General features: G+C 41.7%; 1 protein-coding gene across 4 annotated transcripts in view; it reads right to left on the minus strand.

Moving 5' to 3' along the window:
- ARL15 (ARF like GTPase 15) overlaps positions 1 to 17364 on the minus strand; it is a 336015-nt gene that overhangs the window by 275318 nt on the left and 43333 nt on the right. For 3 of the 4 annotated variants that reach the window (XM_073343927.1, XM_073343929.1, XM_073343931.1), the window contains exon 2: positions 4816 to 4977. The exons of the other annotated variant lie outside the window; for it this stretch is intronic. The gene's annotated coding sequence lies outside the window, so the exon portion shown is untranslated. The remainder of the gene's footprint in view (positions 1 to 4815; positions 4978 to 17364) is intronic. 4 annotated transcript variants of the gene reach the window in all.

Raw genomic sequence — 17364 nt, forward strand, 5'->3', positions numbered from 1 at the left:
TTAATTTAAATCATCCTCCTGCAGCTGCAGGATTTCATCAGGCATTTTGATTGGCCAGGTTGCCATGGGCTTCTATGTATACCATGTCATGTTCTGACTATTAATGAATGCTGAGGGACCACAAAGCCTCATTTCAGAGTGCCAGGACACTGATCAAACTCCCTTGTACTCAGGATATGCTGAAAAATCCAGCCCCTAAAATAGGCCCGCTTCAAGTCCAGCATTCTGGCTACTCTAAACAGGAAAGATTAGGATTTTCCATGCTACTTCCTGTATGTTTTTGTTCCCTTTTCTCCCCAGTAGCAGCTTTAATGTGGTGCTTTAAAACTAGCCTAGAGAACAGATGTGCGGCTCAAACTGCTATGGCACAAGTCACCTAACACGTGGTGCTGCAAAGTGCCAAGGTTTGCACACAGACTCTGATGATTATTGTTAAGCTCTTAAAGGCCTGGGCAGAGAAACAGAGAACACTGGATGCCTGAGCTTTGTTATATGCTATGCTCTCACCATGCTACGTCTCAGCCAATTTAATTACATACAGAACACCTCAATTCCCTAACTTTCTTAGCTGAATGTTTTATAGAATGTAATATGCTGGCTTGTGCCAGCTGACCTAGAATATATCAAATGTTTACTCAGGTTTGCAGTGACGAAGAGGGAATTTCACAACAAATCTAGGGGAGGCGAAGGGCCTAAACCACCAATTTCCAAAGAATAAGCTTTTGTTGGCTGTAAATGATTGCTAGATTGGAGTGCCTATAAGATCCCACAGCTGGTGGTGTTAGGTGAGGGTTGCTGCTAACTGGTGATGCTGACTTGGCAGGTTGTGGGTTGCCTTGACAGGTGGGAGTGTGTGCCTCTCCCCTCACAAAACACACAAAACTAATCTCCAAGGGAATAAAGTGGTGGAGCAGTCACCCAAATAGCAAAGCATAGAGCAAACAGTGAGGTAGATGGAAGGGAAAAGAGCAGCAGTTTTGCCAACTCTCAATTTTATTGCAAGTCTCACAATAGTGTTTTTCTTAAAGCCCCAGATCCTGGAGTTATGTGATCACCTGAGACTCTCAGCTTACATTTATTTTAAATGAAGTTTCTAGCTTTCGTAGTTGCAAAGAAAGGCCTGAAAATACTCCAGGTTTTTTGGGATTTGACAATACTGGAGTTGTGAGATGGGCAGAGGTAATAGAGTGAAGATGAAACTAGCAGCAGCAGGCAGGAAACAAGGTTGTCTCCGTAGTCACCAGTATTGTACTGATGGGTGTTTATTTCTCCATTTGTGGGAGCAAGCCAGTGTGTACTCTCACCCAGTCCCCCTACTGGCCCCATCCCTCCAACTGAGAAACACTGAGCTAACAGACCAGATGCATGCTAACTTATCTGCTAGACAGAACTCAAATACACAAGTAGACCTGAAATTCTAACTGTATTAAGACTGATGCTAGGTTTTTTCAATGATTTTGCTTAGGATGCTCATTCTGTCTTTAATCATCCTTCTAAAATAGTTTTTCCAGATGTCTTAAGTAAAGCAATTCCTCTGACTAATTAATGATCAATAGTAAAATCTGAATACCTGCTTTATCAATCACATTTAAGCAAGATCAATAATACTAGAAAAAACCCATCCCAGACTTTGTCAGCCACCAAAAAAGTCTAACTTGATAACTTCCTCATTTACAAAGTTCCAGTAGTATCAGACATGAGTAGAGCAGCCTCAGACACAAATCAATCTTAGTCTGTTGTATATTTTTAGACTAATAGGTACACAATTCACCATGCTGTTTATATACAATATTACACACACAAAACTAATGTGAAAACACATTAAGGTTGAAAAATCAAACATTCCAAAGTTGGGAAATGCCAGAATGAAGGTTGATGCATGTGCACATGCATTAGGACAGTTAAGTTATATCATCACTCATCAGATACTATTATGACTATGACTATGGGTCATTACAAAACCTAAACTTAATTTACCCAATACAGTCATTCACACCTTCTTGTCAATGGTCTGTAATGGGACACTCTCTTACCACTTCAGAAGTTATTTTTCCTCCCTTGGTATCCTGCGGTTAATTGATTTATCTCATTAGACTGACCTCACACTTGGTAAAGCAACCCCCATCCTTTCTTGTATTTATACCTGCTCCTGTATTTTCACTCCATGCATCTGATGAAGTGGGTTCTAACCCACGAAAGCGGATGCCCAAATAAATTTGTTGGTCTCTAAGGTGCCACAAGGACTCCTCGTTATTTTTGCTATTATTTCCTCAGGACCCCTGCCTCAGTCAGTGCACAGGATGGATGGTGCTCACTTAAAATAAAATACTGAATAGCTGCTTACTATCTTCACTGTTCAATATGCAGCCCCAGGCCTTATTTACTGCACACTATTCAAACCCTGCTCTGAAGATAGAAAAATTAGTTTCCTCAAGGGGTTTTCTATGGCACAAAGTATCTCAGTGCTGACAAACATTAAATTTGTTTTCACATACTCCAATGAAATAAGGGGGTATTAACCTCATTTGACAGATAGGAAACTGAGGCACAGGGCCACAGTCCTCTGATTTCTCACCCCAATCCCATTCATGTCCCCCTCTAATCAGTCCCAAATTTTGCAGTCTCTCTTCTCATATGGAAATCTTTCCATGCATCTAAAATTCTGCCACTCTTCTCTATACCTCTTCTACTATATTATATATATTTTGGGATGCAGTCACAAGTACAGTGTACCATTCTTTTACATAACAGCATGATATTTTACATCATTTTTTACATGTACAAGCCTTTTGGTTTTTGTTGCATGTTAAGAAGTGTTTTTGTGACTTTTTGCACAGTGACAACCAGATCCTTCTTCTGAGCCGTTATAGTTGCTTAGACCCCAACAATGTGTCTCGGAAGTTTGGTATTATTCCTTCCAAATGCATTAGCTTGAATTTTTCAATTTATTTCATTTTATGAAACTGAAGAATTCAGGCCTATATTTATACTCACCCTCTTCCACATGCATTAATGCCGTCAACAAGTATACAGATCATGGAGCTATAATTTCTGTGCAAGATTCAGATTTCTACTTGAGAGAACTGCAGATTCAGTGGGTATTAAACTCCTACCCAACCAATTTCAGGCTTCCTTTAATTTTCTAAATTCAATTGGTATTAGATAATCTTTTAGAAGGCAGTTATGCTCAACTAATTTGATTACCCATACCCAGTGCAAATCAGACTGTTTTTATAAGACAGAGGCCATCCATGAATGCCTAACCATTTTACTGAACTGGATTATAGTTTAAAAATATTTTATCAATAGCATACTTTTAAAAAAAAAAAGACACGGCTGAAGTTCTAAAATGACTCCGTCTTTTGTAGGCTCTGACTAGCAGATGTTAGCTTAATAACCTCCTGAGCCATGGAGAAACAGCTTTCTTCCCCCACAACAGCTTCCTTGCTAGAGAGGGGTGGTTCTCCTGGGTGGGAGGAGGCACCATATTGCTACATCTTGTGTTCCCCCAGTCTCTCTTTTTTTGGGGGGGAGGGGGGAGAGAGAAGCAGTATTCCTTCAATCGCAGTGATTGAAGTTTCAGTCTCTACTACAATTCATGGCTTTAGCAAAACAGCAGCACCACTGGAGCCCTCTGTTTGAAGGGTGAGAAAAACAGCTCTGTATTATTGGTTCACATTTTGAAAGTTCTCTTCACATCTGTAAGGGCTAAAAATATCTTCCTTCCCCTCCCTGCAAATGAAGGATTAAATTCCTCAAAAATCAATGGCTTAGACTCCACCAGGAAAAAAGGGTTGCTATGAGAGGATCGGCATGGAATAGCTCTCCTGATTGAAAAGGCCTAGGAGAAGGAAGCCTGAAGAGATGGGAGAGGACAGACCCTTGGCAGAAGGTTAAGTTGTTCACTGAGTAAGAGACAGCTTGTGCGACCTGCACTGATAGAACAAACATTGAGATGTGCAGTGAAAGTAGGGGAAGGAAATTGCAGGAGACAAGAGAAGCAGTGTAGGTGTAAGACCTGATGTGTGAACCCGCTCCTTTTAAGGATCCCAGGACAGAGCTTTCAGAGAGGATTGAAGGAAACTCCCTTCATTTCCCTGTCTCAGGGGAAATAGCAGGATGAACCTGGGTAAAATACTGTTTAACCTGGGGAAAGGGCTATTTTCTTTCCATTTGGACATTTTTGTCACCTCAGAAGTGGAGAACTTTATGGTTTGGCTGAAGGACACAACCACATTAAATCACGCAGCCAGCCAGGAAACTGGCCATACTTAACACAGGGTCAGAGAATCAATTCCATTACATTCACTTACAAAAAAAGGTTGATTTTCAAGATGAAAAAGAACAGTGAGGGAGAAGGGCCAGTCTGAATTTTCAAGGAGTTCCATCCCTCACATGATCATCACCTAGTCCTGACTAGATGCAGAATTTACTTCTGCTGAGGCAGCATGGTCCAGGGAAAAGGGAGAAAAATATTCAGAGAAACCAGGATTAGCTATCAGGAAGAGAGAAGAAAACCAGGAAGAAAGAACAAACAAATCTACTGTACAGAACACCATTTTGGGGTGGTGGGTGAGAAAAGAAGAATGATCTTAAAGGAGAATAAACTTGAAAATCAAAGATGCATGTCGGGAAGGGGAGGGGGAGGGGGAGAGGGAGAGCCTGATGAGATGGCCAGATATAGCTCCAGATGTTGCTCCTCTGGGAGCTTAATATGTAAAAACAAGTTCTTAAATAAAAAAGGCAACATGAAAATATGTCCAAATACACAGTTACTTATCTCAGAAGTCTGCTGCCAATAAGTGCAAATTATACCGTATTAGACATCAAGCTGATTCCTTGTTCTTCCATCTGTGTCCATCTGCTGTCTCATCTTATACTTGAACTGTAAGCTCTTTGGGGCAGGGACCATCTTTTTGTTTGCATACAGCACCTAGCACCAACGATGTCCTGATCTATGACTAGGGCTCCTAGGTGCTATGACGATACAAATAAAGATTCATTATGACTTCTGAAATAGAACCATCACATTTCATTATAGGGCTTCACAAAGACTAGCAAAGGTTTGCTGGGACCGAGTTAACTGGAGTTGGCAGGCTAGATGTGCAACTCTGACAGTCGCCATCTTGGCAGACACACCAAGGATTGAACTGGGAACCTCCAGAGCTAAAAGCGTGAAATGCTACAGCTTGAGCTAAGAAGCCACAGCTCTGTAGCTTGGCCCTGTAACAACTTATAATCTTCAGCGTATTGACATGAAGAATTGCCTCCAACACACACACACACACACACACACACACTCACCAGTGAATTACACAACCAGTCAAAATCACTTCGAGCTTCACATTTGCAGAAATGTCAAAATTGCAAAAACGAGCCTTTTTGGAACAACAGTGGAATGAAGATGAAATCAGAAAGATTCCTCCCTCCTACTCCACATAGCCCACACACAGCATGGCTATTGAACCTGCCTTCGACAGAAAAAAAATTTCCCTCACCTCCCCATCTAGCACACGGTAATCACTTACCTGCATAAACATTGGAAAAATCTCCCATCAAAGCATAGTCAGTTGGGGTTGGTTTGTTTGCTTTTTAAAGTTTCAGATATTACACCTACCCTCAAGTCCCGGTCCCAAATATCTGGCTTAAAATCCTTTCCTTATTGCTACATAGAATGCCTACACGATCAGGAAAAACTGACCAGTTATACACAGATTGCTGTAAAATGCATGAAGTTCAAATGGAAAAAATGCATAATCATTAATCTATAATCCTTTACTTTAGTAATACTCAGTTATTACTCATAGAAAAACAAAATGAACTTTTTAAGTTGACAGTACCCCTTTAAGAGTTCAAACAGATACGGGAGGATTTTTGGATGACCAGGAGAGACCTATATAATTGGCCTTAAATGGAAAGAATGGCAAGTCTGTACCATAAGTAAGGATACGTTTTAGTCACAAGTATTTTTAGTAAAAGTCATGGACAGGTCCCGGGCTGTAAACAATTCACAGCCCGTGACCTGTCCATGACTTTTCCTATATACCCAACTAAAACTTGGGTGGAGGGGCGGCACAGGCACTGGGGAGGTGTAGGGTTGGCGGGGATCAGGCAGGTTTCCCTACCCTCCTCCTGGGAAGCGGCGACCTTCAGTTCCTAGCTCCATATGTTGCCTCTGCTCCACCTCAAGTCCCGGTTCTTCAGCTCCCATTGGCTAGGAACCACGGCAAATGGGAGCTGCGGTGTTGGTGCCTGCAGGCGGAGGCAGCTCAAGGAGCTAGGAGCTGAGGGAGGGGAGTTCCTGGCGGCCTTCCAGGGAGCCACTCCCAGGTAAGCACTGTCCCACACTCCAATCCCCAGCCCTGAGGCCCCCCCCACCCCAACTCCTGCTGCTGGGAGGTGGGGAGCAGCGGGCAGGCGAGACTGCTCCAGCAGCATCCAGTGAAACTGTCCCAGAGGCTGCCTGAGCTGGTCAAGCAGCTCCTGGGGCAACCGCACTGGCCACTGTGGAAATCACAGTCACGGAAAGTCATGGAATCCATGACTAACACGGAGCCTTAACCATAAGACAATCTTCCTGCTCACCATTTTCTGTGATCATTCTACAGCAGTGCCCTTGTTTTTTGTTAGAGTTCAAACTTAGCATTTTTTGCTTACTGATCTGTTGATTTTTAAAGTGTCTATAGTATATGAATTATTGTGGTCCTCTTGCACTTTTTTTTTAGAAATTAATTTTCATTCAGAGTTAGCAATAGGGCCGACTGTGCATAGTGAAAAGGCTAAATTCAAGAGTTAAAACATACCAAATATGGCCTAGTAACACCTGGGAATGACAGTACAATGAATGCACTAAAAATCCTGATTCCACATGACAGAGCATAGTCTCCATTTTAGGGTGACCAGATAGCAAGTGTGAAAAATCGGGACAGGCGTGGGGGGATAGGAGCCTATATAAGAAAAAGACCCAAAATATCGGGACTGTCCCAATAAAATCAGGACGTCTGGTCACCCTACTCCATTTTAATAAGTGGCAATATTTTAAATATCATTACGTAAAACAAGGCTGCAATATTTGTTCTATAGAACATGCAACAGTCTTTCGAGAAATTCATGAATTCCCAAGTACTGTCCGGAAATTAATGAATGAAACTATTTCCAAGAGGAAACAACTTTTCTCTACATACTAGAAGATCTGTGTGAGAAAGCTCCTCCAAACTGAGTTTGTATTGAATTTTTATTTATATCTACATCCTGTTTAACCATTTAGAAAAAAAAAGTCAGTCCCATATATTGTAGTCCCCTTTGTGTAAGCTTTACAAGAGTTACTGCTGAAGAAGGGAGGGCCCCAGTACTTACATCCTGCAATTCACACCGTATAGCTACTAAGTATCCTCAACCTGATTTCTAAGAAGGAAAAAAAAAGAAAAGAAAAACACACCTTTCCATTTACTCATGAAATGGCTGATGTAAAAATTGTGGGCCTCTAAAGTGTCTCTTTAAAATACCATTTAACCCATACCACATAACACCTTAGACACGGTTTTGACTCAATCAAAATATTTTGAATAATTGACAATGTTAAACTGTGAAAAAGTGGGGGGACATATTTTTCTACATATTTATTTAAATCAAATATTTTGATTATGAGCCAAAATAGCGTGGCAGAAGATGATCAACTTCATCACGACTGAAGAGCTGCCACCGCACGTATTTGGAAAATCCTGGCTAAGGTCTTCCATATTGTGTGTGTTAAACTGTATTTCAAAAAGACGTTTTAGAGATCTGCAACTTTGAAGAAGAAAGAAAGGAGAGAATGGCACAAGAAAAGCTAAACTACTGCCCACTGACTAAAACTTGGGAGGGGGCAGCTCATCGCAGGTTCTTGGTAGGGAGGGAGGGAGAGGGAGAGAGTTGTTGGAGCTCAGGCAGGTTTCCTTACCTGGCTCCTGGGAAGCAGCAACCTTCAGTACCTCGCTCCATATGTTGCCTCTGCTCCGCCCCAAGCCCCGGTTCTGCAGCTCCCACTGACTGGGAACCACGGCCAATGGGAGCGGTCTCCACAGAAACATTCAAGTTATACCTCAATGTTGTCCCTAACCTGACTCCCATCCATACACAAAAATCTCTAGCTTAAGTAAGTAGTGCTTCAGCTCAAGCTACCGGCCGACCCGTCTGGGGATACGGGTTAAAACTTAAGTGCTGCTGCTGATGCTTGAGCTAGTAAGGCAGTGGGAGATGCAGTCACTCTATACGGCTAATACAATCCCTTCCTGCTGCTTGCTCTCACTTGAGCTAGGCTAACTCAAAAAGGAGCAAACCTGAGTGTAGATAACTTGGGTTAATTCTGCAGTGAAGACACACTTATTGTATTGATTTCAAGGGTCAAAACAGTTAAGGGTGTTATAAACGCTTCCACTTTCCAGCATAAAAATAGTGATACAAAGAGGTCCAGGGTTTGTTTGTTCGTTTCCAACAGACAACTCAGTTTACTCAGTTACTTGGCAAACAGCCAAAAGGATTCATTCAAAAAACCTGAAAGTTTATTGATCAAACACAAGAAAGAACATGGAATGAAAACAAGCATTTATATTGAAACTGAAAGATTATACAAAACAAAATCAAACCCTTTAAAGTCTCTCTCATTTTGAAGGAACAATGTTCGAGCCTCTTATTTTCAGAGCAACTTTTCTCTGATGAAAAGAAACAGGTTAGTTTTACTTTCCATCCTGATGTGTAAAGGGCATGCACTTCTCCTGTTTCTAACAGACACAAAGGGAAGAGAGATAAGCCAGAAAGGGGGGGGAGCACGAAAATGGTTTTTGTTGGTGAATCTGGAACACAGGACAGCTGGTCAGTCACAAATTAACATTTTAGCTGTTGCTTGGACCCTGGTTCACTTTCTGGACTGGGGTAGCATCTGGTTGTGTCTTTTCTTCTTAGACAGGGCAGGGTTGTGGTCATCTCATCTTACTGTGCTGATGCAATGTAGTTAATTTCAGGTTTGATGAAAAGCTGAGAAAGGAGGAAAGAAATAGTAGAGAAGAAAGTAACAGGGGAGGGAGGCAAAACAGGATCTTATCAGAGTCTGTGGTGATGGCAATTAACAATCCCCCACTCACTTGCTGAGGACTCAATGTCATGATGATTTTCAGAACTCAAGTGAAAAAAAACAAGTTATTTGAACAAGAGCAAGGCCAGCCAACCTTGCTCTGGGAAGAAAGTCTTTCACTCTGGTTGCTTCTATCTTGGGGTCAGGGAAGATGAGATGAGACTAGATAAGGTGAGATGGAAAAGCTGATTTTTTGTTTTATTATTATTTTTTTAAAGCAAAACAAGACACTTTTTAAGAAATGCAAAAGGGGAAAAATGAGCAGGAATAGTTCATCCCCCTCATTGTTTGGTCCACCAGTTAGGCCTAATATCCATCACACTAATTTTGGTCTATTAACTTCTGGTTCCACAACTTCTGTTTTTAGCAAGCATGATTTCGACAGTCCTTGAATCATAATCAGCAGGTTCTCTTTGTTTGGACTAATCCAGATTCTTTGACTGGTTCTCTTGCACTTTCTTAGAACATTCGTTTATTAAAAACAACTCACCCTATTTTTCATGGTTAATTTCCAAGTAGGCAAAAATTGTAGGTTACTAACATCTTGTGAACTTGCACATTTTACATCTGAGCTTACAATACATTTTATAGGTCCGCTAGTTACAACATACCCTTACCCATCCGAGTTGATTTTGTTGGTCAGAGCTTTTAAAGACATTGAAGATATAAGTATAACTGGTCAATATCCCTGTTCTACCAACTACTCTCTGTGCTTTCGTGGTAATGCTCCATCTGAAATGACAAACTGGTGGGCAACACCAAACGCTGCAGCAGTGAAGTGACTTATCCAAGGTCACCCAACAGACAGGACAAAGACAGAGCTGGGAATAAAGCTAGGTTTCCGCCTCTATTCTTCCTAACTCCCGTCCATCCAGAAACTGCTTTTACCAATATGTCTAGATAGGGAAACAAATTATTGATTACAAAAGGGTTGCTAGAATGACTATCCTGGGGTGGCCAACCTGAGTCTGAGAAGGAGCCAGAATTTACCAGTGTACATTGCCAAAGAGCCACAGAAGTAAGTCAGCAGCTCCTCCTCCCGCCCCCAGCACCTCCCACCCACCGGCAGCTCCACTGATCAGCTGTTTCATGGCATGCAGGAGGCTGTGGGGGGAGGAGCGAGGGCACTGAAGGCTCAGGGGAGGGGGTGGGAAGGAATAGAGTGGGGGCAGAGCCAGGGGTTGAGCAGTGAGCACCCCCCAGCACATTGGAAAGTTGGCACCTGTAGCGCCAGCCCTGGAGTTGGTGCCAAAACAAGGAGCTGCATATTAACTTCTCAAGAGCCACATGTGGCTCTGGAGCCATAGGTTGGCGACCCCTGGACTAGCCATTTCCTATTACCAATCAGCTTGTGTCTAGCTTCAAAGGTAAATGACAACACTGAGTCTGAGAAGTTTCTGACAGGTGGGGCTTTGAGCACATTTAGATACACATCCTGTAAAAGCTCAGTGAGCAAGTTTAGCTGCCTTCTCTAAACCAGCATAGCAGTATATCAACTGCAGGCATCAATCATGATCAAGCTAAAATAGAAAGGTTTCAGAGTAGGAGCCGTGTCAGTCTGTATCGGCAAATTTGTTAGTCTCTAAGGTGCCACAAGTCGTCCTTTTCTTTTTTCTAAAATAGAAAGTAATTTTAGTGACTGGTAGAGCAACACATGGAGTGGAAACAAGACCTCTCATCTACACATTAGTGGATATATGAGAAAACTAGTGGAAATGCAGGAAGGTAAATCCTGAGCTCTGAGTGGTCTTGCTTATGCTTGCTGAAAGTTAAAGGTGAAACTCTTGAAAGTTAAAACCTTATAGTCCAGAAAGGAGTTGGATGGATACACAGGGTCTAATTTTCTCAGCAACGAGGTAGCTTTTTGGCTTATTATGTAATGAAATCAGAAACAATTCCATGTGTCATTTTCTGACCAAATGCCGAGTATTAGAATTGAAGTCATTTCATATTTTGCCACTAGAAATATGTATTCAAGGAATAATGTAAAAAGGTTTATAGAGGAACTGACAATGAAAATCTCTGAAATGCCCTCATGTTTCTAATCCTAAAATATACAATAGAGCATCAAAAAGTACAGTTAAAATTAGCTTTCCTATAGGCTGAATTTAACAGATGAAATCAGTTATACAACTCTTCCTAATTGCCAAGATCATTAAAATAGATGTCTGACTGAGAACAAACCTTATGCTTGTTTCATAGCTGCACTGCTATATATCAACTACAACAAAACAACCAAAACCACTAACCCCACCAACACAGAATGTTTTTCTGTATTAGTTTAATGTCATGATCACTGTGAACTATTTTTGCCCTAATAAGTCACAATTCTTAAAATGTAAATTCTCTTCTCTGGCCTTTAGAGAACTTATAATACAGAGTTCTAAGAAACTAATGCATTCTAACACTCATAGATGTGCATCTACATAAAAAACAAATGTAACCACACATCACACAATGTGATCTCTCAGCTGATTCTTGTTTTAAACAAAATACCGCCACACTTAGATTGGAGTACTCAAATTTGCATGTTAAAGCATAGTTTCAAGTTCACAATATTTTGAATATGCTTTCCATGGTTACACCACCCTGAAAGATGTTGTGTTCTTGCACCATGACGTTCCTAGTCCTCTCTTTTTCTTCCCTTAAACTTCTAATCAAATTTAATTGTAAAAAGAAAGACAGTCAACATTAAATTGTTCTCGTACAAAACACAAAACTTGACAAACATTAAATCCACAGTGTAAGTCAGTTTGGAGCTTCTGCTCAGAGACTGCAAATGCATGTTGCACATACACACTGAATCAGGCGATCCTAAATCCAATTGCAAGTGCAGTTCATAAACAACAAAAATCTATTAACTCTGTTACCAGCACACTGGACTGGCAGGATTTAGAAATAAAGACTCAGCCTTATTTAGACAATTCTAGCATTGGAGATAACGTTCCTTGAAGGGGGCCAGTATCTGACCCTCTTCTGACACAGGGAGAGACCCCGAGGGCAATGGGGGATTCCCACAGAAAGGAATGTTTTTAAAGTTTAAAAGCTTTCTAATGCTACACATTCAAATTCTAACAAGATTTAGGGCCATATCAGTCAGCCAAGCGCAAGCAAAAATCCCACTGAACTGCCAAAACTAATTTACATGAAACCAGTCTGTAAGTATCCTTACACCACATTTTAATTAAAAAGGAAGTTACCGAAGTCAGTGGGAATTGTCTGAATGAAACATAAGTAATGACTGGAATTTGGTCCTATAAATAAATAAATAAAAAATACAAAAAAAACCACACCCACACCCACACACCCCACCACTGCAGAATATTTAGAGAACCATTCCACAACTTTCAATACACTCCAATATTCCTGGCAACATACTTCATGGAGAATTTCACCTCACCATTAACAGAACCCTTCTCATACCAGTGAATACACAGCAGTGCTTTATGCTTTCACTCAAGACGAGGTAAGAAGGTTTTTATTTTTAAGTACCCATCAGTTATCTGTTTTGCAACATCAATTTCTATTTGGTTTCTATACAGCAATACAAAAAGCAAGAGTCAGAAGGACTCTCTTGACCAGGGAATTCTATTTCCCCAAAACAAAGCTCCCTCTTTAAAGGAATCCTGATTCTGGTTTCAAGGGATCAATTCAGAGCTACAAATACAAGTTCATAAGTGCTTTGAGGATAAGATTAAAATTCAAAGTGATATAGACAAACTGGAGAAATGGTCTGAAGTAAATAGGATGAAATTCAATAAGGACAATGCAAAGTACTCCGCTTAGGAAGGAACAATCAGTTGCACACATACAAAATTGGAAATGACTGCCTAGGAAGGAGTACTGAGGAAAGGGATCTGCGGGTCATAGTGGACCACAAACTAAATGAGTCAGTGTCACTCTGTTACAAAAAAAAAAAGCGAACATTCTGGGATGTATTAGCAGGAGTGATGTAAGCAAGACACGAGAAGTAATTCTTCCACTCTACTCCGCGCTGATTAGGCCTCAGCTGGAGTAGTGTGTCCAGTTCTGGGCGCCACATTTCAGGAAAGATGTGGACGAATTGGAGAGAGTCTAGAGAAGAGCAACAAAAATGATTAAAGATCTAGAAAACATGACCTATGAGGGAAGATTGAAAAAAATTGGGTTTGTTTAGTCTGGAAAAGACAAGACAGAGGAATAACAGTTTTCAAATACATAAAAGGTTGTTACAAGGAGGAGAATAAAAAAATTACTCATTAACCTCAAGATAGGGCAAGAAGCAATGGGCTTAAATTGCAGCAAGGGAGATTTAGGTTGGACATTGGGAAAAACTTCCTGTCAGGGTGTATAAGCACTGGAATAAATTGCCTATGGAGGTGGTAAAATCTCCATCATTGGAGATTTTTAAGAGCAGGTTAGACAAACACCTGTCAGGAATGGTCTAGATAATACTTAGTCCTGCCATGAGTGCAGGGAACTGAACTAGATGACTTCTCAAGGTCCCTTCCAGTCCTATGATTCCCTAATTCTTGGTGATTGCTGTCCCTCAGTGATATTAAGGAGAAATACAGATTTGCTGTGCCCTGCAGCCAAGTACATTACACCAATGTGGTTAATACATGTGATCACTAACTTGTACAACCAACACATCTTTTCTCTCACCCCCCACAATGTAATATTGACAAGCAACCTATGATCCCTCTACATATTCTGTTTAGTTTTAAAGTTAAAACACAATTCAATATTGTGACGTTCCCCTGGTATTATCCGGACTAGTGATCTGCTAGGTCACTCCAATCCTCGACTCTGGGAGCCAGCCTTACCCTGCTCTTCTGTGAGAACCCCCACTCCTGGGCTGCTCACGCACAGCCTCTGGCATGTAAGCTACTCCCAGCTACATGAGTGAGCACTTTTCGCCAGCCGCTGCTTGGATTGCGCAACCCAATGACACTAGCCAATCTCTCTAGTCCCAGACACAACCCTAGAACCCTCCCTCTTGCAGTGTCCAGTTATGCCCTCAACAAGCTTATATGAGTTCATCAATTTCTTTGTTAAATTGATATGTACCAGGCTTATTATCCCAAGGGAAGTCTCTGACATGCTTCCAAACCAAATGCACTGTTTCAGGTAGAACAAACTAATCAACTACAAAAGATAGATTTTAAAGTGATTACAAGTCAAAGCACAACAAGTCAGATTTGGTCAAATGGAAAAAGCAAATCACATTCTAAGCTGATCTTAACACTTTCTGTGCCCTTACAAACTTAGATGCTTCTCACCACAGGCTGTCTGGCTGCCCTTCAGCAAGGCTCTCATCTTTGATCAGCGCTTCAGTTGCTTGGTGGTGGTGTCTGTAGATAGAGGTGGAAGAAGGAGGAAGAGCATGGCAAACATCTCTCCCTTTTATCATGTTCTTTCTTCCCTGCTGGCTTTGCCCCCCCCCCTTCAGAGTCAGGTGAGCATAACCTCATCGTAGTCCCAAACTGACCAAGGGAAGGGGGGCGGGGTGACTCACTAGAGAGAGTCCAACAAATTAGAAAGTTACTCACCTTGCAGTAACAGGTTCTTCAAAATGTGTTCCCCTGGGTCCCCCACCATCATGTGGAGTGGAGCTACCCACAGGGACAGCACTTAAAGAACCTTTGTCCCTGTGAGACTGGGCTGGGTTTGTCCCTGTGAGACTGGGCTGGGTTTGTCCCATACGTGCCCTGATGAAGAGTGAACTGCCCTCTGCTCTTGGAGAATTTTGCCTGGGCCTCTGCTCCTGGAGAGTTTTTGCCTGGGCTTGTTTTATGCTACGAGGACACATTTTCAGCCTCATAACTATATACATGAAATTACAACCTAGAACATTACTATAACAACAATGTTCAGCACAATATGATCCTTCCGAAGACACCCAACGTGAAAAACTTTGCATTGGATACCACACAATCATAAGGATGAACACAGGGGTGGCTCTGAGGTACAGAGCGTCACAAATATAAAAATTGTGCATGAGCAATGGGGATTGAGAAAGCAACAAGCTGAGAATGTGTGCTGTAGGGGTTAGAGCATGAGACACCAGGATTCCTAGGTTCTCTTCCCAGCTCTGCCTAGGACTTGCTGTGGGATCTTGGGCAAATGGCTCAGAATTCTGCACCTCAGTCGTCTCATCTGCAAAGGATAAAATACTTCCCCCACCTCACAGGGATCTTTGGGGGATTAAGCCTGATCAAAAGAAGTCAATGAAGAGACCTACTCAAGTAAGTGGGCTTTGGATCAGGCCCTTATCGTTAACATTTGGGTGGGTAATGTGCTAAAAGATCCATGGATGAACGTCAGTATGCAAATTCAAAGCAGTTAGAAAATTTTGAACAGCCATTTTGGTTCCCATATATGTCCACACCTCAATCCCACCAGCATCTTTGTCTCTAAGCATCATAACACCATTTTCCAGTGAAGTTTCATACGTAACCTACTTTCACCGGGGGTGGGGGGGGGGAGAAGTGGGACAACACTTATGATTAAGGCAAGAATAGCACAGTGATTCAGAACTTTCATTTACCCATCTAATGAGAAATGTGATAGTGTTGAATCTTAAAACAAAAACACTGAAAAAATGTTTTCGTAACAAGCCTTAAAGTTTGTCAGCCATCAGTTCTGTTATCTTCACCTGAAGTTGATTTGCTATACCATGATTGAGGTCTGAAGTGTTGCCTAGATAATTAATAGAGGAGAAAAGTTTGTATATTTAATTAATTCACATTTCCATTACATGTCTACACTAAAGGAAAAACATTTAAAATCTCAACCTGTTTTATTGTAGCTCTCCTGGTCAGCGTCCTATGTCCCCAAGCCCTAAGATTCCACTGGCCCTACAGAGTGAATTCCATCAATTACACTTTAAATTTTTAAGCACAAAACACAGACTCTCCCATCCCCCCCTTAAGGGCATGTGAATTTAAAGCTCCCTTCTGTGACATCACATTATTCTGAACAGCAAAGTAGCAGTTGGTATTTTTGCCACTACAATATTACTACAGCATCTACATCATCCTAATCGGTATGCACTGAAGTGTCACTTCTCTTCTCTTTAGAAATGGCTCATCCCAAATAGAGTCAGGAGAGGTACTAGGCAAATGCATTTTGGAATCAACAGAACCAAGATTCAGTCTTCTGCCACACCTCCAGCACCCGAGGACCCAGAACTGTTCATGGAAACCCCTGTTCTGATGGCATCACCTACACACCGCTCCGCCCAGCCATGTGAGCTTGGGGAGAAAAGAAAAATATTGGGAGAAACTAGCTAGAATTTCATCTGGCAGCAGCAGAGACAAGCAATTGAAGCAGGAATGAAGCCGCCAAGGCTCCCCAGCTTTTACGCTTTTTACTCTGAGCATTCTCACTTCTGTCGATTGCCTGTTTGCTCCACATCCCTGTTGCCCCCTCCCTCTCCATTTCTTCACTCTACCTGTCCTCTATGCTCCTCTTTAGCATCTCCTCTTTCTCTTTGTTGCTCTCCTACTATTCCCCTCCCAGCAAACCCAAATCACATTTTTTGTTTCCCCACCCCCACCACATCATCATTATGGCACTCAAAAATGTGCCATTCGCAACCCCCCCTACCAGGGCATGGCAACACTGTTAAGTGCCTTCCTTCTAGCAGGCAGATAGTCCTTGTGGCTGGGCACAGCACCACAACGAGCTGCCCACTCACCAAGGAAACTAGCTGGCCCTTATGGTAGAACACCTCAGGCCACAGTGCCTTAAGAATTAATATGGGACGCTCAGTTAAATCCTAAGCAATTTACAACTCCAAAACACAGAGGCACACATTAAATAATGTTTACTGATCAACTGGTCTTTAAAAGTTCTTTAAAAGGAGATTTATATACCGCGCTGAAGCCTAATTGTGACACTGCTATATTCGCATAAAATTGCTGTCTGTCAAAGTGATGTAAGTTTAGCACTACAGTACAAAGCCAAGTCAAGGAACACCCAGCATTTTACACCCAGGCTGAGCTACACTTTGTATGCCACAAAAGGCCACCACAATTTGAGTAGATTTTTATTTATTTTTTTTTAAGTCATTCATGGAATCTGGAGAAAGAGAAGAAAGTTCTAGCGCACTACCTACTTCCCACTAAAAGCTTCAGCTGGAAAAGACAATTTTCCCTTCCCCAAAATACTGGAGAAAATCAAGTTTCAAATGCTTTCCCCCCCCCCCTTAACCCACATTAAGTGTGGAGGGCGTCAACGGGGTGCAAAGCAGCACTTTAAGAAATATATTC

Source organism: Lepidochelys kempii, chromosome 5 (assembly GCF_965140265.1).
Source record: "Lepidochelys kempii isolate rLepKem1 chromosome 5, rLepKem1.hap2, whole genome shotgun sequence".
NCBI lineage: Eukaryota > Metazoa > Chordata > Testudines > Cheloniidae > Lepidochelys > Lepidochelys kempii.